This window comes from Protopterus annectens, chromosome 10.part0, assembly GCF_019279795.1.
Source record: "Protopterus annectens isolate FY-2018-M chromosome 10.part0, PAN1.0, whole genome shotgun sequence".
NCBI classification, from domain to species: Eukaryota; Metazoa; Chordata; order Ceratodontiformes; family Protopteridae; genus Protopterus; species Protopterus annectens.
The window spans coordinates 1,714,430,358-1,714,450,312 of NC_056744.1; the positions used below are offsets into that span (position 1 = coordinate 1,714,430,358).

Genomic DNA, 19,955 nt, shown 5'->3' on the forward strand with positions numbered 1-19,955 from the left:
TCTGCAAATGTGGCGAGAGCAACAGTCATAGTTTTTAGATTAGCCAGCCTAAGTCCGTACACTGAGTGAAGTCTAGGGGTCACTCTGCTACTTACCTGTAAATTTTTGGGGGAGATTACAAGAGAAGTAGTTCTCATTTCTGTTTACTCCTAGTTTTCATCCTTTGTATAAGCATGAGCCCTTCCCTAACATTAACTGAACACATCTTTTAAAACATTTAACAAAACTGGAACTCATGTGTAAAAAAAATGATACAGGGTTCATGAGAGTCTTATTAAGGAAGGAAATGTTAGTACTGAGAAATTATTATTATTATTGTTATTAGTATTCCGCTGTGGTGACCCCTAACCGGGAAAAGCCGAAAGACGCAACAACAACAACAACATTGTTATTAGTATTATTATTATTTGGAATCTCAGCATTGTTCTTATTCCCATCCTACCAACCTACAATTCAGGTCAACACTTGTTGGATCTTCTTTCGCATGTACTAATAGCTTTCCAGATAGATTTTAAAATCAATTTATATTTAACAGAATATAGATGTCTTTCTTTCTTTCTTTTTACTATAATAATTAAATCATTCATGAATGAGAAATTGAACTGTGGGTTCATGTGCTTGATCTGAAACACACACACACCCACACACACACACACACACACACACACACACACACACATATAGATTTGTGGCATGCACTCTTTGCCTTCTTAGTGTAGGCATCAAGCTACTTTTTTAAATCTATGCAAAAATTGTGCCTATAGAACGAGTTGTAGCTGTCTCTATTACCGGTCAATTCGTCTACTAAACAAATACGTAAACAAACAAAACATAGATAAAGGACAAAAAATAGGGTAAGAGAAACCAAAGAAACATCCGAAATTTCCAGAAAATGTTTCCTTTAGTTGACTTCTCTGTCAAAATCTGTCAAGCGATTTGTTAATCTGAACCTTAGAATTAAAAATAGCTGTTGAAAAGGCATGTCATTCCCTTTTACTATAATAAACCTTTTCTGTTATAATTGGCTGATGCACTGCCTCTTTAAATGAAGGCAGGCACTTCTGCACAAATTCCACTTCCTGTGCTATAGAAATAATATCTACAGTTGTTACTGTACTGAGGCTTTCTTTTGGTTATCAGGGAATTATGTTTAAGTTTATTTGCTAAGTTTGCTTAAAAGTTCAATGATTCTGGATTGTGGACATCATTTCTACACTGTGCTTTAACAGGATTTGATGCTAAGTAACCGTTGTCCTGGGAATCAACAGGACCTTCTACCAAGAAGACCAAAGTGAATTGAAAACCGATTACTGTGGTTCAAAGGTCATAGGGAATGAAGCTGTGACATGCAAGGAAACAGACTGCGGAGAGAAAGAAGAAATGCAGAATCTGCATGCCGTAAATGGGACAACAGAACAGTGCTGTGGGGAGCAGAGACAGAAAGTGGAGCTGTTTTACAAGTAAGATGAGGCCTTTGTCTCTGTAAGTTCTCAGACATTCCAGCCACAGTTTTGTGTTACTGCATGAGGCAATCAATGTGTATAAGGTAAGGAACCCCACCTGATGAATAACATTAAGAAACAGGTTTCATGTATGGTGTTTGCTTACAAATTTTCAGTTTTCAGTTTGAATTTTCAAGCAGGGAAGTAGGTTGTTTTCTAAGTTAGTTTTTGTTTCTAGGTAGTGAATACTTGCATAAACATCAGTGTTTTAAGGCACAAACCAGTGGCTTAGAGAGTGTAGATTTAACTTCTGCAAGTTACGAACCCACAGTGTTTTGAATGGGGAAAAAGCTCTGTTGGTCTGAGTACAGATAGCTCCCTGTGCAAACGTTTGCTTTTTAGGTTAGCTGGGTGTAGCTTTGCTTAAATTATAAGAAAATGTTAAGAGGATTCTTTTGGGAACTGAAGCTTCATGGGCACTGATATCACAAAGCAACGTGACTTCAGGAAAATCATACAAGTTTAATCTAATGCAGTAATTTGACTTGAGACGTTGCCCGTTCGATTCTCAGTTAGAGCGTCTTCTGTGTGTCGACATGCGTGAATGGGCGTTCCTTCGTTGAAGGTTGTGCGTTAGGCTCGGCAAGCCAGCACGTAAAAATCTACTGCCAGTCATTAGCAGACCGGAGTTCTGCTGTGGTGACCCCTAACCGGGAAAAGCCGAAAGACACAAACAAACTCATGGTGCTGCGGTAGCGTTGTCGCCTCACAGTATGACACTGTCCGGTTCGATTCTCAGCTAGAGCGTCTTCTGCGTGGAGACATGCGTGAATGGGCTTACCTTTGCTGAAGGTTGTGCATCAGGGCTGGTAACTCGGCACGTAAAAATCAACTACCAATCATTAGCAGACCGGAGTTCTGCTGTGGCGACCCCTAACCGGGAAAAGCCGAAAGACACAACAACAACTCATGGAATATGAACAGAAAGAAGAAATATACAATGGCCGCTTACCATGCAGCAAATTAGCGAATACATTCCAGTAGCTTGGATATTTACAGACTGTGTCATTATATAAGGAGTCTCCTTTGAAAGAATGGTGAAAAACTGGGAACCAGATGGATCAGTACTGGTACCAGTCTCACTATGCAGCAGGTTATGAAGGAAATGTTTCTTTCTATTGCTAAGTTACTCAATATTACTAATACACAAGCAGGGTCAGAAAGGATGAGAAGTTGTCAGACAATGTTATAGGAACATTGAATCATAGGAAGTTACGAGGCTACTGGCCCTGAGGCTCTTACAAGCAATTTAGCCCCTGTTCCGACAAGTCAGCACCTGATGCCCCTGTCCAGCAGGGACACAGTGGAATCCCAGGGGTGTATTTTCTGTTCCCCATCCAGTTATCCAGGTTGTGCTTAAAAAGGGTGAATGAGGTACTCTGCTTGACGTGGAGAGTGAGTCTATTCCACAAAAGGGGGAGTCTCTGGGACACAAATCTGTCCCACCAACAAGTCCTATTGATGTCACAGACCAGCCTGAGGTCGCACGTGTGGGTTACTTGAGTGGAGCTTGACTTGCGGACATGCAGCAGTCCCATCAAGGCGGGGTCTGAGATTGCTTTGTATGCCAGACAGAGGTCACTCTGAGGAGTCTGTATGAGACTGAGTAAAGAGACAGAGCTTTTAGCCTATCTGTGTAGGGTAGATGTTTGAGGGCCTGGATTTTCCTGGTGAGGAACCTATGTGGTCTCTCCAGCTGCTGCATGTGCTTTGTGAGGTACATGCCAAAAAGGGCACTGTACTCAATAATGGGTCTTTTAAGGGAAGAATACAGGTATGTTATGACCTCCTTGTGCCTGGATGAGATACCCTTACTAATGAGGTGGGCCATGTAGAAAGCTTGCAGTACAACAGAGGTAACACGGTGATCAAAAGTCAGTTTGCTATCAACCTGGGTGCCAGAGTCCTTCACGACTGATTGTGTGCTTAGGACCTTGTTATTAATGTTATAATTTGTGGGATGCCACTTCCCCCAAGGGGATGATGATGCATTTTTTGGCATTCAGTTTGAGGCCATATTTCTGACACCAGTCCTTTGTTTGGGTGAGACCCTACTGAAGGATGTCCACAACACTAGGGGAATTGATGACAGCACCCAGCTTGCTTTTATATAAGGTTTCCATATTGGTATTCTATACTCAAGTTTGGGTCTAATGAAATTAACAAGGACATCATCATTTCTGATCTCCTAGACTTTATAAATCTTTTTATACAACTCATAGTTCTATAACTGTCATTAACCAGTTAGTTGATATAATTAGCAAAACTCAAAGCTGACTCTACCCATATACACTGGTCCTTAAATGAGTCTACAGTTTCAATCACTATGTGCTGTATTAAATATTCACCTTTAAATTTATGTCTCCCAAATCTCATATGCTTAGTTTTTGATGTATTTATTAGCATATTGTTCTCCTGTACACAAATGGTCAATTTAGTTATGTTCTTTTGCAGACATACCTTATCCGTAGCACATGGAATCAGTTTATCCAATTTCATGTCATCTGCATATAGACTGTAGAACACCTCAGATAAAAAAGGTTTGAAAGACAGAATATAATCAAGTATGGGCCTAGGACAGAGCCCTGTCGGACACCCTGACTGTAACCAAGAATTTCACCAGTCCAGTTGCTGTATGATACTTGCCATCTCCTATTTGTAAGCCATGCAGCTATCCATCTTATGAAGAGGACATTAATACCTAGTTATTGTAATTTATTTTTTTAAACAAGAAACATCTTTAGTAAATTATCACTTATGATGTTGGCAATCATATATGTATATAAATGTATATAAATGAAAACAAACCATACTGACACAATCGCAGTTGCAAGCATTTACATTACAAACCATACTGACACAATTTTAGCTGCAGACATTTTACATCACTTATAATCTATCCAATCACTGTTAATGAAACATTACGTAGCTCATTCAAGTCTTGCCCTCTTTTAAATCTCATTCCTCCCCTGTATGTATTGTTCCCACATTTCCCTTTTTTCCTATGTAATTTATGCCTACCCTTTTCTAAAGATCCCAGTTCCAGTTGTTTTGTCTCTGTTACTATATTCACTACTTCTAGTACAGTTGGTTTACACTTTGATTTCTATTTTCTAGTAATTGCTTCTTTGGCATTTTTGTATGACCCTGTCAAATGCTGAAATTAAATCTATATAAATTACATTACAGCATTACAGCACAATTTTTCATTCACAGCTGCTGTTATATTGTTATAGAACATCATGTTTCCAGTTCTGACAATAGCTTATCCAATATTACTTTCTCCATTATTTTTCCAAAACATGAAAGCAGGCTTAAGGGCCAGTACGACCCTGGGTTTGTCCTACTCCCCTTTCCCTTAAAGAAATACGTGCACGTCTCCAGTCTTGAGGAATTTCCCCATATTTATAGAACTTAGTAAATAATAGATATAATGGTATTGTAAGTTCTTGCTGAAGTGTTCTCAGGTCATTGTTACTAATTCTGTCTCCTCCCTGTGCTTTGTTTCGATCCATTTTGCATAATTCTTTTTCCATATAATCTAATTTGATTTCATTATCTGAGATTACCTGGATGTCACTAGAACAATTTATCACCCCCTTTCTGGAGCCAAACTGTTTTGCATAAGATTTTGTAAATATATTAATAATCTGTTTTGTCTGTGAATAAATGTTAGAATCTACAAATAGTTTATGAATTTGTATACCTTTACTCTTTTCACATCTTATATATCTATAAAATTGTTCCTATTAGGCTCAGTATCGGTGTATAAATTCTTTAATTTTTTCTTGATCTTATCTCACGCTATGCTTAATTTATTTTTGTCCAGCTTGTTAATTTCAGTTTTCATAGTTGTTTTTTGTCTTTTGCCTTAATCACTTGTCTTGTTCTTATGGAAATATATCCCCCCTGACATAGTATGCCTAGATCCTGATGTTAAACTTTTTTTTTCGTTTTTTTGCAGTCAAACAATTTCTGTTTCAAAGCTTTCCACATTCCTTCTGCAGTTTTTCAACTGAACACATCATTCCAATTACTTTTATATTGTGGCTTTTTTGCTTCCATATAATCTGCAATTAATCTTCTGTGTATTGCTTTAGATTTCATTTTAGCAGAATTATTTAGCAACAAATGAACCTTTATAATCCCATAGCTACTGCACATCACCAGTGGTAAAACTTGACATGAAGTAACAGGAATCTCCTTAGGAACACAAACAATGTCTAGTATGTTCCATTCCCTTTTAGTTTTTTTAATAATCAGAAGCAATTATTCCTAAACATATGGTGTGAATAATTTCCTTATTAATGTTGTTGAATTAATGTTCTTCCAGTTTGTTTCTGCTGAATGTAATTCCCCAGCCGCTATTATTCTTCCCTCCCGTGTTTCATGTAAGAAATGTATGAATTCCTTTAGGTCATCATCACTTTACTTTGGTGATCTGTACACTCCAACAATTGTTATATGTTTCGGGGTTGTCTTTATTGTCACAGTTACACAGTCTATAGTGTTGGTGTTATCGTTGGAACATGTGATAATCACAGGTCTCATAGCTATCTTTAATCCCTATCATAACACCCGCACCTGATTTTTTGTTAGAATGTCTTGTTACAGTAAAAACATTTATACCCTGACAGAACTGGTTTCCAGTTATTGTTCTTTGACCATGTTTCACAAACAATAACATCAATCGTGTGGGTAAGTAGCAATTTTCCAATTAAAAAATTATTATTTATAGTCCTAGCATTAATAACCATCAGAGATGCATCAAATGTTGCTATCTGTGAACTGTTAAATTTTCAGGCTAGCAAAAATCCTGCCCTGTGTTTGCCAAATATTGCACAACATCTGTTCCAAAAATTGTCTTCCCTGATCTTGATAAATGCACGTCATCCAGTCTGAATGCATGTGTGCCCACAACAAGGCTTGGGTGCTCTACACATTTTTGTTTTTTAAAACGGGAGTTAACCAAAAAAATCTCTTCATTCACAGTGTCGTGACTTTCCTTTCTGTATGATTTGTGAAAAATACATCCTAACATATGCACAAGCTATGCTATCTAAGAGGGCTGCAAGTTCCTTACTACAGTCAGGGAGTCCTTGTGGATGAGATCATTAGTACTAACATGAATAAAAACAGATCTGTACTTCCTTACATGAAGGTGTTCTAAGACTTGTCTCAATCCTCTATTTGTGTCCCTGGCAAGCATAACACGTTTTGATGTTCATTATCTTCTCTGCAAACGTAATTATCTTTTCCTCTAAGAATTGAATCTCCCATTACAAGAATACCGTTTTCTGATCAGATCTGATGAATCTTCAACTTCTAAGACAGTAATATCTGCTCCATCAGTTGTTACAAAGGAATGATTTTCATGACCATTATCCTGCTGTTTCCATTGCGTATTACATTTCTAAGCATACGATTCTTGTTCAGCTGACTTTGTACATCCACAGCTTGAGCCATGTTGTCAGCATCTGTCTTTCTCATCTTTTTTTCTTACAGTAATGATGTTCATCCCTTCCATGTCCAGTTTTGATTTCTTCCTTTAAACCTGCCCCCTCCATCTTTTTTGTACCTTCTCTTTTGAAAAAATCTGCCTTTTTCTGTAGACTGAAGGTCTGTGTGTTCCGTAACAAAGCGTGTCCTTTTGCGTATGTATTCTCTTTACTTTACGGACATTTAGCATTTTCTTTCTTATTTCATTGGTTGTGAACTTCCCTTCTATCTTTTTTTTCTTCTAAATGTTTTGAATCCCCATACTGTTGCTGAATACTTGTATCCAGAATTCCAGTGTTGTCAGGGGCATTGTCTTGTTTCATAGGGGTTGAATGATCTTTGCAGAAAATAGACAAACCCTTTCTTGAATGTGTTCTCTTTGCTCTTTGCCTAACATTATTTATCCCACCAGTCCAGTCATTAATATATGTAATAACAGTTCTCCAAGCCGTTCCAATTGCACAAGTGCGATCATCATCAGGGAATTTAAGAATGCGCCCAGCTTGCAGTCATCTGCAAATGTGGTCAGCCACAGACCGGCTTGCACCTCAGAAAAGTATATCCCAAACAGTAGAGGCCCCAAGACCAATCCTTAGGGTACACCGCTCATTACGGCTCTACTACTAGAGGTGGCTTCCCCTACTTTGACTGACTGGGTTCTATCAGTGAGCCAGTTAACTACACATCTGGTAACATATGAGTTGATGCCTAGCTGGGAGAGTTTATCTATTATGCCTGAGTGGGGAATAGTGTCAAAGGCTTTGGTTAGGTCAAGGTAGGCGGGGTGCACCATCTTCCCCTCATCCATGGCTTTGGTGACTGTTTCAAAGGTGTCAACCAGGTTTAACAGGCATAATCTCCCCTTGACAAAACCAAACTGTGCGGGATCCTAGCCATAGAAAAGCAGCTAACCATGACTCTCTCCTTACTTAGTCTGGTGAAGGGGGACTCTGTCATAGTCCACGTGGGTGTTAATGACCTGAAACGTACCTCCCTTGACTATATGAAATGAGACATGATTGATCTCATTTCAGGCAGGTCTGAGCCTAGCACTTAGCAGCATACTACCTTCTCAAAGGATGATGCCACATTACCAACAGAAAATGACTGATTTTAACAATTAGCTTAGCTTCTGGTGTCAGTCTAGGGGGTAGGGTACAATATTTGATGGCCTGGGAAGACATAGTTGAGAGACCATGCTGCTTTGCCAGGGATGGTCTGCACATATCCCCTCCAAGCTTTTGTGTATTGGCAAAGACCTTTTCCACCCCCTAGTGCCTTTTTTTAGGAAATGCCAAACTGATAAACGTCCCAACTTAACTAAACCTACAAAAGAATATATGAAGGTGGTAGTGCTCAATGCTAGAAGTCTTAACAAGAAACTCCACTCCCAACAAGCTTTCCTCTCCCTGGAGAGTGTAGACATCCATTTAGTAACAGAGACATGGTTTAAAGTTGTGGAGATTACCATGGCAATGCAAGGTTGTAATGCACAACAGGGAACTAAAGGTGGAGGAGTCCCAGACTACATTAAAAACAACCTCATGTCCAGAGTAGTTACATTGTATGACCCACTGCAACTCACCATAAATAGGGCCTCGTCCCATATCCTTGCAACCTATAGGTTCCCTCCATGTCCCAGGAAACCAGTGCTACCTATTTTGATGTACTAGAGTCCCTCACCATTCAACCCAATAACTGTTTATGGGGGATCTCACCTACCCCTTTATAGATTGGGAATCCTACACTACATATAATGCACAAGCCCAGCGATTCCTAAATTTCATTAATACCAGCCTTCTTGAACAGTTGGTCTATTTACCTACCAGGGTTACAAACATCCTTGACCTTGTGCTCATGAACATGTGGGAGTGATGTTCCTCACCCAATGTCATGTCTTTGCTCATCAGATCTGACTGTAAAACAGTATTGCTTGAAGTAAAAATTAAATCCAGGGACCCAGTAAAACCAAAAACCTTCAGGAGCTATTCCAAGGCTAACATCTGTCTACTAAGTGACACCTTGGTTAAATTCCTAGCACCACAAATCCAGTAAACACCATAGCATATGCTGGGCTATTTCCAAATCTCTGTACAGCCATAATGACAGTAGTATAGAGCGAGTTGGGCCCACTCATAACGAGAATAATACAAACTCTAAAGGCAAGCCTCCCTGGTGGAATCACAATATCAATCCATTATACAACAAAAGAAAAAAATCTTGGCCAAGCATAGGCGTAACAAAGTCCTATATACTACAAATCTCTGCCAATCTAAATAGGCAGCTAAAAGGGTTAATTAACACCTCAAAGGCTAAATTTGAAGAAAAAAATAGCTACCCAGGCAATAGGACAAACAGAAAGCTTTCTACAGCTATGTCCATAACCTCAGGGGAAATGTGCAACAATGCACAGAACTTATTGTAAATGGCATCACCCACACTAAACCGGAGACCATTGCCAACCTTTTGGTTGATAATGTACAGCTCAAATTTCTCCACCCACTCCTCCTGATAGTCCAAATGAAATACTGCATACCACAGTTCCTCCAGCCATTACTAGGGAACAGGTCATCAATGCACTTTCCAAGGCCAAAACCATCAATGGACCCTGATAATATCCTGGAATGCTTACAATATACCATAAAACATGACCTCTCCAGTCCACTTGAATCACTTTTTGGCTTCAGCCTGCAGTCAGGTTTTGTGCCCAAGGAAGGGAAGATGGCTACAGTCATTCCTGTGCAGAAAGGAGGTCTAAACACTGATCTGGGTAACTAAAAATCCATAAGTCTGACCAGCCTCATATGTAAGGACATGGAAATAATCATCATAAACATAATACATGAGGATATAGATAAGCTGCAAATTTTGAATCCATCATAGTTCAGCTTTGTTACAGGAATGTCATGTCTATTAAATCTGGTGAACTTCTCAGAAAGGGTCACCAAAGCAATGAATAAGGGGAAAACTGTGCACATAGCTTACATCAACCTGGCCAAGGCTTTTGATAAAATTCCCCACTCAGGCATTATAGATAAGCTCATTAATTTAGGACGAAACCCTCTTATCACTTGCTGGATAGCCTGCTGGCTCAGTGGTAGGACCAAGGAGGTTGAATAGGTGACACTACCTTGAACCAGAGTCCAGTGAATAGCTGAGCCCCCCCCCCCCCCCTGGCTCAGTACTGGACCCTTTCCATTTTGGCATCTGTTTATCTGAAATGGAAGCAAATGCTGAAGGTTTATGGCTAACTAAATTTGCAGATTATTTCTAGTTGAGGGTTATCGTCAACTCCCCATGCAGACACTAGCATTCTTCAAGAAGGATTATCTCTGACAAACAAATGGTGCCAAAACCATGGACTTAAACTCAGTGCTTGTACCCTTTGGGAAGCTAACCATCCCAGCTAATTACCATGTTGACAGTACACCCGTAAGAGTTGACCCAGTGGTCAGGGATTTCAGTACACACATAGGAAGTAGCCTTACCTTTGACCACCATGTGGCCACTGTGGTGAGCAATCATTTTATACTGTGCAACATATATGCAAGGGCATTGTATCTAGGTCCAAAGAAGTCATTACCACACTGTACTCTGGCCTTCTTAGACCAATCATAGAGTGCTGCCTTCGGTATGTATCTGACCAAACATACGCAGCAACTAGAGCAACCACTGAGGGTTCCTTACAAAAAGGATACAAGTTGCAACAAACCAGTCTTACATAGGGTGCCCTAAAACCTTTTCCCTCTACTCAGTCTTCTATAAATTGCTTGGGGGGGTGTTTTATACCTGACTTACAGGGCATCCACAAACCCCGCATTTGTGAATCTCCTGCATATTCATAAGTAAAATAGAACAAGAAATATAAGGTCTAATGACCTGGATTTTATCTGTGATTTGGACAGAATGTGCTCTGTCTCAGAGACTGCTTCTGCAATGGAACAGGCTTTCCATCCTTGTGAAGCTGAGTTTGTCTAAAACCAACTGAAGTGCAACCTAGACCGGAGGATGGGTAATAGCAAATTTACACTGGGCCTGACAACCATGTCTCTTATGCCTAGAGGTAGCTTATAAATGCCTAGATCTCAGTGTCCTATTTGGATACTGGACATCAGTATTTTTTTGGGAAAACTTAGCTAGGCTAGAAAACATGTCTATGTCAATGTCTCTTTTAGAACATTTAATAATGATTGAATGAACTACCTGTTTACTCTGACGGGTTGCCGCTCAGTTGTGACTAGTATATATGTACTGTTTTTTGGAAGTGTTGATATGGCCTGATGAAGTGGTATTTATCACTACGAAAGCGCTAACATTTCAATAAATTGGATTTTTACTTGTTTATTGTGGCTTCCTAAATTGTTGTTTGGTCCATTGTATGCAGCTGTGGATTATTATGTGGTGTTAGGCTTTTCATCTCTTAGACTTGTCACCGAGAACCAGCTTTCTAGTAACATGTACCACATACAAAATTACTGCACCTTTAAAATACATTACTTTTCATATAAATTAACCCAATACGTCTAGGTGTTTGAATACAACAAGCATTTCCTTATTATTATTGAAAAGCATGATATAAAATTATCTAAGGATTCATGTGTGCTGACTGTTAATATTTTGTATCCTTTTGTCATGAGTAACTTTTGGCTCTGCAGCATAAACAATTGTGAAATTGCCGTTGTTTCTGTCACTGTATCCTATGCTGGCCTCTTTTGCCGAATAAGTAAGTCTCTTAACCAGAAGGTGCTCCCAGGTTGTCTCTAAAAAGGGAAACTTGTGACCAGTGTGTTCAGCTGGTTAACAAATGTATAAAATAAAAAACTAAAATTACACAGAAAACCTCCATTAATAGATGGAGTATTATATCTCTGTAAATAAGAATCATTGGCACAATTAAGTAATTCTGCCATTTCCTAGTTCTCAAGTGTCCGTATACCTAAACATATTTTTTTAAGAAAACAAAATACAAATTTTTTTTTTTTATTTTTTGATATACTTGTTTGGACATGGCTGCCGTTGCAGCCCATGAATATTCCCATGCCTAATTCCAGTGTTAATAGATTATCAAAATCCCTCAATTGCTTGATGTTGCATTAAAAATGTTAATGCAGTTGCTGGGGGTAAGAATATTGACAGCCTTTATATCAGACCCGGGGCAGAGGGTATCTTGGCTTCAAATTGATGGATAAGTGATTCCAGTTTAGAATCAGGTACCTGTCTTTATGCAGTGGGTGGGTTGCTGACAGAAATGAACAGAGTGCTGTGTGCCTGCTCTGTACAGCACAGATTTTAATGGGGCACAGAATGGTGCCAGATGTACAATGCCCCTGTGAATGAGAAGGGCTGGCATCACCAGACTTGGTGTGTAGTATGGCAACCTGCATGCCATAAATGTACGTAGAGCTATGTGCGCACTGAAACAGGAAGCCCTAAGGGAGAGCACACATCATTATTAAACTGTGCACCCTGCATGTACAGATGGCTTTGGATCTCCTGGAAAAAGGACACTATACGACAAGGGTATAACCTGAATGCACATGACATGAGTGATTGGGCAAACTGAGACTCTGTGATAAAAATGCACAAGAGCCTGGGCACCCTGCATTTAAATGAAGCCATGAACATGTAGGCAAGGAGAAACGTCATGGTAAGGAGCCATGTGTTAATGCTAAGGAAACAGGACATTGTTGGGTAAGAGGCAATAGCTTATTAACGTGTTCTGTGTATTACAGTAGTGATGTTACTGGTGTTAGTGCTAGGGAAACAGAACACTACAGGCTATGGGTCTACAGCCTTATAACCTGTGCTTCCTGTATTACAGTAATGGTGTTAGTGCTAGGGGAAACAGGACACTACAGGCAGGGTTTACAGCCTTATAACCTGTGCTCCCAGTGTTACAGTAATGGTGTTAGTGCTAAGGGAAACAGGACACTACAGGCTATGGGTCTACAGCCTTGTAACCTGTGCTCCCTGTGTTACATAATGCTGTTAGTGCTAGGGGAAACAGGACACTACAGGCTATGGGTCTACAGCCTTGTAACCTGTGCTCCCTGTGTTACATAATGCTGTTAGTGCTAGGGGAAACAGGACATAGTAGGGAAAAGGAGCAAAGCTTAGCAGCCTGTGTTTCTTTGCAGTTTGCTAGTTGTACCATCCAGGGGTAGATTGTACTAGGGGTGATTTGTGGAGCTAGGCAGGGCACACATCTTGAGGGGATGGGGAAGGCCAGAGTGCTGCACCTGCTGGAGCAATGGGACATTTATCCTTTTTTAAGTAAAAAAATGTCAGATTTCTTTAATCACAAATAAGTAAATGCATGCATCAATAAATAAATAAACATGCAGCCATCTTTTACAGTTCCTTATGGGGAATGTTAGTGACTTGACCGATTTTTCAGGGGCTTCCTGTTCCTTTGTTTTCCCATAAATTATGGGACAGCATCAGCAGGCAGCAGAAAGCCTGTGAAAATCTAAAGGGAAGGTCACACTGCAAAAGAACGGCAGGGGTGGTAGCGTGAGGTAGGTTGATTCTGGTGGGTAACCAGATATGGTCTGTGGGAGGTGAAGAGCAACTGTATGTGTAAAATAGAGTTTGAAATACGTTTGGCACTGATTTATAGCCAACTGCTCAGTTGTCATAATGTCATATGAAACAACACTGCAAGCCTTTCTAAATATTTTGAAGTTTGCTACCTTATTGGGGACAACTGTCAGAAAGATTTTCATCCCTAGTTTACAAAACATACTATTCCAGATTACAACGTGTTGTGCGAGTATTACTCGCCGAGTAACAATGGTTATGATTATAATTACTGTCATTGTCTGGAATGCAGTACCTGTTAATCGAAAGGAACTGTGTTGTTCAACAGCAAGGAAATACACAAATACAGTAAATAAAACGATAAATAAATAATAAATGTTCAGGGTTGTCTGCATTAGATGAAACCTGTACAGTCAAGTGGAATCTAATTACTGTTAAGAAAAGTTAGAGTGATTAACAGTGTATTGCCCCCGGTTCTTCTTATGCCAAACTGCAAACAAAAACTCCTTACGTAGACAAAATAACCATATTGTGTGCACTTTGTGTAAAGCATGCTGCTTGCATTGTGTTACTGTTACTGTTTTTTATTAGTAGTGTTTAATATCATTAACTGAGCATTCACTTCTGTGTTGAAGATGATGCATAATGGCTAACGTATCCTTTACTTCCCTCACTATGTTAGGGTGTTCTCAGCCTGATCTTGCACTGAAAGTGTTAGATGTGTGCAGACTCCTTTTAATTTCTTTAAGTTGTTTCTCCATGTTACAAAAGGCGGTGTGTGGGGTAAGACTTATGGTTTAATTATCTCAAGAGCAGAAGATATGACAAAAGTATGTATTTATGAATTTGTACTGTTTAACTGGGAAAACTACTCATGTACCAACACTTTTGCTCAACGTTTTCTGGAATTGATAAATTCCTATGCCTTGGATCAGCTTATCCACACCCCCACCAGGGGCAGGAATATCCTAGACCTGGTCATTACCAACATGGGCGACCGGTGTTCCACACCAGAGGTCAGTTCCTCGTTGGTCAGATCCGACCACAAGCTAATCACCTTAGACATCCACATACCGCTCCCACCCCCCATTAGGGAAACAACTGAAAAAAATTTCTCCAAAGCCAACTTCACGCTTCTTAAGACAGAAGTGGCAAACTTGACGACACCCATGCAGATGGACAATAGCGGTACGACTGCTGAATCCTATACAAATGCACTTTATAATCACTTACACAAGTGCATAGATCATGCTATCCCTAACAGAACCAAGATGCTGTCCTCCAAAAAAAAGGAAGCCAATCTGGTGGTCCCCTGCCATAAACAAACTCTACAACAGAAGAAAGAAACTGTTGCAAAAAAGAGTAAAATCCCATGATTTGAGGAACTCCCTGGTCTGCCTCAGTAAGAAGCTGAGATCCCTCATAAAATCCTCCAAAGCTAGTTACAAAAACAAAATCGCCACTGATTCAAAAGACAACCACAAAGCATTCTATAGCTATGTGAAGTATCTCAATGGCAACACTCAGATCTTCTCTGCGTTACAGCACAATGGCACTAAATATACAGAACCAACTGATATTGCCAACATCCTAGCAGATAGGTTCAGTGCTAACTTTATCCCCCTCTCACCCCCAAAAGGGCCCATCTCTATACTGGAAGAATGCAAAGTTCCTGTAATCATGGCTGCACAGGTGAAAACCACACTCTCCAAAGCCAAGAACACAGCATCCATGGGACCTGACAACATCCCAGGCTGCGTTCTACATGAACTGCAGAATGAACTGGCACCCCACCTAAGCACCATGTTCAATCATAGCCTCACCTCAGGCTTTGTGCCCACTGAATGGTGCATAGCGATGGTTATCCCACTCCACAAAGGGGGAGCCACCATGGACCCCGGGAACCTAATTAAGTAACTAATTAATTAATTAATTAATTAATTAATTAATTAATGGTTAATTAATTAACCATGCACCATTAGCCTAATGAGCCTGGTCTGCAAGGCCATGGAACATATCATCATGGATCTTATACACAAAAACATTGGTAATCACCAAACTCTGGACCTCACCCAGTTTGCGTTTATAAAAGGCAGATCATGTCTCCTAAACCTGATAGACTTCTTTGAAGCAGTCAATAAAGCTGCAGACGAGGGTAAAGTGGTTCAAACAGCCTTTCTAGATCTTGCCAGAGCTTTTGACAGCATCCTCCACTCTGGAATGATAGATAAAACCCAATAAACTAGGTATAAATCCCTATGTCACAAGATGGGTTGCCAACTGGCTCACTGACAGAACACACACTGTGAAAGTTGCAGACTCCAAATCCGACTTCAGACCAGTGACAAGTGGAGTACCACAGGGTTCAGTCCTGTGTCCTCTCCTGTTTGGTATCTACTTTTCTAAAGTACAAGCTAACACAGAAAGTCTTTGGCTATTGAAGTTCACAGATGACTGCAAACTAGGAGCCATAATCGAAATTCCTTACAATGTGGACATCCTACAAAAGGGCCTCATGGAGACAGATGCCTATTGTCAAAGCCATGGCCTCAAGCGCAATGCTAAAAAGTGCACTGTCATCCCCTTTGGTAAAAACTCTGTACCCATGATCGACCACATAGGTGGTAGTGTACTTAACACCAAAAGTGTGATAAGAGACCTTGGGACACAGATGGACAGTAGTATCTCCTTTGATAATCACATTGCCGCAGTAGTCAGGAAATCCTTCTGCGTGGCACACCTCATCACTAAAGGTTTCTCATCCAGGAAAAAAGAGGTCATTGTTCCTCTCTACTCGTCACTCATTAAACCCATTATAGAGTACAATGCCCCTTTTGGTGTGTACCTCACAAGACATCTACAACAACTGGAAAGGTCACAAAAATACCTCACAGAGAGGATTATTGACCTCAAACAGATGCCCTACGCATACCATCTCAAAAAACTCCAGCTTTACTCTGTCGCATATCACCTACTCAGAGGTGATTGTCTAACATACAAAGCTATGTCAAACCCAGAGCTGTTGGACATGCTCCACTTAAAGAAATCCCAATCTCTCCGAGCTACACACTCTAGGGACCTAAACTTTGTCACTACAATAAACAGAACATGCTGGAGGGATAGAATCCTGCCCCAGAGACTTCCCATACTCTGGAACAAACTACTTATCTATATCAAACAAAGCTCCTCATTAGCACTCTTCAGGAAAAATCTTGATGATTGGATGGGAAATAGGAAATTCACCACATGGATCACCTCTGTGGCTCTGCTCGACAGGGGCACAGGAAAATAATTATCTTGGGTGGTGAAAGCCAGGGTACCTTTTTGGTTAGGCTTATATAGGCCCTGGGCCAATAGCCTAGTATCTACCTATGAACACAGTATTAACAGCAAAAAACAAGATTTTTATCCATAATGTCATTTGTTTTGTAGGTAAACTGTACTGAAGTTCATACAAAACATTTCTGATTAGAAAATGTGGAAAAAAAATGTTCTTGTGCAGTTATTTCTTTTTTTTTTTTTTTTTTTTTTCCAAGTTCACAAATTATTCCTGGCTGACAATCAGAGATGGCCAAGGTGTGGCAGATGACGCACAACTATGTCTTTGTGTAAAATGGAGTTTAAAATACATTATTTCTTCTTCCTTAGTGTATCGTTAGATAGGTGTACAAATTATTCCTACAAAGGAATCCAGATGCGGTCAGGCTGTGGAGGCTGATATGTAACTCTGAGTTTGTGTAAAACAGAGTTTAAAATACATTGTGTGGTTCTCATTTTATTTTTTTATTACATTCAGACATGCATAAATTATTTCCAGCAAGCAACCAGATATTACCAACTGTGCTTTTGTGTAAAATGGAGCTTGGCATACAATGCTAGTATTATTTTATTACAAATGCAACTTAAAAAAGCAAAAAATATATAAAATAATAAAATACCACCAAGACCACCGATCCAAGAAGTAAGCAAATTTAATGAAACACTTAGCACCTCAGCTTACACAGCCTACCAAGAGTAAAAACGCTACAAAATACTGTTTGCTTATATACAGCATGTTGCACAAAACAAACAATTAAGCATGCAATTCAAATCACATACTTCCAATTACATTCTTTGTTGAGTTCCTGAGGCTCCAACATACCATACTTTAAAATCAGCAGGGTTTCTTTTTTTAAGAGTTTGTTTTTTAAAGACACACATTCACCTATGCCTTTTCCAAGACACAACCCCTAACAGAATCATGGTTAGAGTTGTGTACTGTCAAAAAATGACTCCCAAGGGGACTCTCTAATTTTTTATGTCCCTAATATGTTCCTGCAACCGGACCCTAAAACTCCTGTAAGTTTCCCCTATATAAAACTTCTTACATCCTCATCTCAACACATATACTAACCCCTCCATATTACAACTGTATTACAATTGTATTCAAGCCTAGCTGTAAACTTGATGCCATTACTATAGGGAAAAGAGCACTACATACTGACAGATGGAGCAACCATCACATGGAGCAGTGCCTTAATTTATGCTTAAGCTCTGACTGACATTAACATCTGGTAAACACAATTGATTATGTACCAGACACATTCCTAGCTCTTTATGCAATACTCACAAAATCAAATAGTATAAAGGTCAAAAAAAGAGCTTGGAATGTGTCTAACATTCTGGTATATAACCGATTTTGTTTACCAGATGTTAATGTCAGTCAGAGCTTAAGCATAAATAAAGGCACTGTTCCATATGATGGTTGTTCCATCTGTCAGTATGTAGTAAGCTCCTTTCCCTATGTTAATGACATCAAGTTTACAGCTGGGCATGAATATAGTTGTAATACGGAGGGGTTTAGTATATGTGTTGAGATGTGGATGTAAGAAGTTTTACATAGGGGAAACTTACAGGATATTTAGGGTCTGGTTGCAGGAACATATTAGGGACATAAAAAATAAAAATTAGAGTCCCCTTGGGAATCATTTCTAACCCTGATTCTCTTAGGGGTTGTGTCTTGGAAAAATTGCAATTTGGCATAGGTGAATGTGTGTTTGAAAAACAAACTCTTAACAAAAGAAACCCTGCTGATTTTAAAGTATGGTACATTGGAGCCTCAGGGACTCAACAAAGAATGTAATTGGAAGTATATGATTTGAACTGGACGCTTAATTGATTAATTGTTTTGTGCACTATGCTGTATATAAGAAACAGTATTTTGTAGTATTTGTACTCTTGGAAGGCTGTGTAAGCCGAGGCGCTAAGTGTTTCATTAAATTTGCTTATTCTTGGATCAGTGGTCTTGGTGGTATTTTATTATTTTATATTTTTTTGTTTTTTTTAAGTTGTATTTGCTATTTGTATGGTCATTGATCCTGCAAATAATGTGCCACGTCCCTTTAGGGATGATACTATTGATGGCAGTCAAAGGACTATTCAGCAGTTTGTTTTACAACTAAATGAGAAAGGCTCTAGAAATTTAGAAGCAGTTGGTACTTTTAATGTGCCTGGGACTGGTAATTCGGCTACTCTTGAAGCAGCTGTTCAGGGTCCGGCCATGGCTACTGCTTTGGAGCGCTTTATGGGGGAACGAGAACGTCGTCTTATGAACCCTTTTCAAACTTTGGGCTCCTCTACTGTGACTGCTTTATCTGCAGAGGTGGTAAATCTGAAGGAGAAGCTGGAGAATCTGTTGCAGAAGGAGGCTAGCACACATATTAATATTTTTTGCCTTCAGCAGTATGTACAGCTGAACATTACCCCGAGAGGTCCGCGAGCATACAAAGCACCTGCAACCCCCTTAGAGGAGGAGAATGCTGAGGATATGGCCTTTCGAAAAAGATGGGTACAGGCAGTTCACTAGTATTCCACTGAATGGATACGCATCCTAATTGAGAGGGATGAGTTAAAGAAGCGAAGGCTTAAAGAAGAAATCAGAATGGCGAGTGTTGAACTTGATAAACTTTTAACATCTGTTAAACTGACTAGCATGCTGGAGGAAATTAATTGCAGACTTGTGGACTTTGATGAATTATTAGTAGTGCGTAAAAGCCATAAAATTAACAGAGACATTAAGGATTACAGTCTTGATAAAGCGTTTCTTTTGAAAAGAATAAATAACCGATTTTTTCATCCTGAAGCAGAAGTAATAATAGCAGAAATGATGTCAGCGGGTAAAACTGCTTCTGCTGCTTCCTCAGTTCCTTTTTCCGCTTCTGAAGAGGGAGATTTGAGTGCTGCAGCTCAGGGGAGTGTGGAACAGTTTCCAGCTTTGCCTAAAGCACAAAATCCGAAAGACACGCAGAACTGTTTTCGGAGTTCCAGTTCTGTTAGAACAGACTTTAACAACAGAAAACGGGGCCGCAGTGAATGGGGCCAGCAAAAGAGCTATAACAAGAAGGGACAGTACAACAAGACAAAACGTTGGTACTA

At 39.7% G+C, this 19,955-nt stretch overlaps 1 protein-coding gene across 1 annotated transcript in view; it reads left to right on the top strand.

The window, feature by feature from the left end:
• Positions 1 to 1,117: 1,117 nt before the first annotated feature.
• The window catches only part of LOC122812764 (zinc finger protein 501-like), a 114,819-nt gene continuing 95,981 nt past the window's right edge, over positions 1,118 to 19,955 (top strand). Inside the window, exon 1 of the mRNA XM_044084840.1 lies at positions 1,118 to 1,546. The gene's annotated coding sequence lies outside the window, so the exon portion shown is untranslated. The remainder of the gene's footprint in view (positions 1,547 to 19,955) is intronic.